We start from the raw sequence: 2,927 nt of genomic DNA on the forward strand, positions 1-2,927 counted from the left end.
TTATTTGTATTTGTAAGTTTTGTACATAATTTTCAACAAAAATGTATATTTCTTGTCAAATAAAAATTCAACATTAATATTTTGTTCATGAAATGCTTCCTCTTAGCCTTAGAATGAACGCAGTGTAGGACTTATTATTATTTTTATTTTTATTTTTTTACAATTTTAGATTCCGATTGAACAATTTGGCAAACTTTTGTTTTTGTCAGTGACCAACAATGGAAAAAGGCAGTAACACTATTGGAGCAAATTGTCACAGCAGCTTCATCTGTGCTTGAAACTTGACATTTTGATGCAAAACATACACACTTGGTATGCAGACATGCAGCTTTATAGGTAGAAAGTCATCAATGTGTAAACCATATTACAAAACAGAAAAGCAACCTTGGCGCACACCTTCAAATTCTACCTTCCTGCCATTTTTACAGCCCTTCTCAGGGTAATGTTTGATTAAAATCTTTCAGTCACAGCAAGACGGTCTGAAAACAAACCAGTGCTATAAAAGCAAGATGCATTATCACAAGCTAAAGTCTCGGCATTACAGGTTTGCATGCTTAAAGATCTCTTGATAAGGCTAAATTTAGTTATACCTAAACAAGCTGGTACATGTATTTTGCAGGAAAGTGAATACACTGTTTAGAGAAAATGGCATTGAGACCCAGTTTTGGAAATGTAGTCAACATTTGGTCCCAGTGTTATTCATTTTACAGATTGACTGCACAGCATTTCCATGTGTAAAATTAACCCAACAAATATGATTTTGGTAACCAGAAATGTCTCTATTAAATCATTCTTAAAACTTACCTCAGAGATTGATACTTTTCGGTTCAGATCGGATGAGATAAAACTCAAGAATCCAATTTCTATCAGCTAGACAGCATTTTAACTGAACAATGGGGGGAAAAAAAAAAACTTGAAAATCTAGCTCTAGCAATGCTTAATGAGCAGAGCACAATCTCTAAAACAAATGGGATATTAACATATCAAATATCTAGAATAACAAAAGCCTTTCTATCTCTAAGAAGTCAAAATGAAAGTTTGCTATTGTCTAATTCTGAATTCTAATAAACAGTTTGAATGGAAGAGAAAATAAAGTATAGACTCAAAGAACCACTCCCCATCCCCCCTTTGTGGTCTGCCTATCTCACCAGACAGCAGCGTTAAGAAAAGATTGGTGTGGTCCCTGAGGAGCCCCAGTTCCCTCATTTCATGAGAGGACCAGATAACAGTTTACTCTTGGCACAACAGCTGGGAGGGAGGGAACTAAAGAAAGACGGATTACTGGAACTAACTAGATGAGGAATATAAAGGGGATCAGAGCTTCAGAAGATCTGTGTTAGGTTGTGTATCCCTCCACAATGGAGGAGATGTAATAAAACAAAGCATTCCCTTTCATAATGTGACACAATTGGCAATCTGTTTAGATTTGTGGTTACTTCATTAGATTGATCCATTGAAAGTCTTGGTGGGGGTTTGTCTCAAATTATTTTAGATTTTGTGACTAAAAAGTTTTTTTTAAATCCAAATGAAAGACTTAGCAAAGTCGTAAAACTCTTGTTTTGAGATCTAGGAGGAAAACAGACATGAATACATTTTTTCCCCCCAAGCTTTAGTTTCACAAAGCCCTTTGGATTAACCTGCAAATGGGACACTTCTGTTTACTAAAGCTCAAAGCTGTATGTGCTTTGTTTAAAAAAAATATCCCTTTTGTTTAATGTTAGTTGGTAAAAGATTTCAATTTTTATGAAGGTCTGAGTTTTATCTACTGACTTATATGTCTTGCAGTACATTTCCCATGCAGAAATGTTCTATTCATTTGGGAGATATTCTCCAAAACAAACCAAACAAACTCTTTCATCTTTTCTCCTTTCCTGTTCTACTTTCCCACTGCAGTGACCATATAATCTATAATACTCCCTGCATGAATTATAATAAAGCTCTTTACATGTATAAATCAAGCGGAACACTATGACGATAGCCGTACTGCTCCACTTGTGAGGAAAAATCTGTTGGACTCTTTTTGGCATCAAGAGAATTATTCTAATTGCCACATTTCCAGGCAGGACACTGTAAAAAAAAAAACAATCCAAACAAGCTGAGCAAGGTTACATGAGTAAAGTGTCCATGAATTGACGACATGCTAATTTCCTGGTTCTTCTCTAAATAGCCCCGAGGTTTGCCTGAGGGATATTCTCATCCTGAAAAGCCCATTTTTGTAACTACATACAATAAGACAAGTTTTAGTGAAACATTGTATGTGGAGAGTAGACACTGATACAGTGTATTTAACTTCAAATAAAAAAGAACAACACTGTTCTGCGAACCCTCCTTCGAGACTGATGGTGGTGGTTGTAAACTGAACACTTATGACTGTTTCACAGATTTTCATTTTTTTTTCACTGAATAAGGAATATCAGCTCCTAAAACAAAGACAAGTCTATTGACTTCATTTCCTTAGTTTCAGGCACCATTTGCTGTAACTGTTAAAGAAATCAGACAGTTCATGTTTGGTACCCATTGTCATCTAAAATAAGTCACAGACATTGTCAGGATGCCAGGTCTTCATGTTGGCAGGCCAACGTTTATATTTAGAGACAGAACAGGATATCCTTGTGTTCTCATGATTAAGAAAATATCCCATTTCGTAGCAATATGGAAAGTATCTGATCTTAAACTTTTCTCTATAGTTTAAGGGGCCTGTTTTGAAAGATTCAGAATAAAGGGTGCTAATGTGCATGACCAGTGTTGAAGGTGATCTACAAAGATTGCTGTGCAAATGTTAAGGTGTGCAAACTGTTTTGGTTCCACCCATAATAAAGAGCAGATTCTACAGGTTCTACTGTTAGTTGAAAGTGGTTGTAAAAGAAAGAGGAGGTTCTAAGCCATATAGTTGGAGGTAACAATAATAAAATAATTTTTAAAATGAT

Source organism: Cyprinodon variegatus, unplaced genomic scaffold, assembly GCF_000732505.1.
Source record: "Cyprinodon variegatus isolate N-32 unplaced genomic scaffold, C_variegatus-1.0 Scaffold905, whole genome shotgun sequence".
Classification (NCBI taxonomy): Eukaryota; Metazoa; Chordata; class Actinopteri; order Cyprinodontiformes; family Cyprinodontidae; genus Cyprinodon; species Cyprinodon variegatus.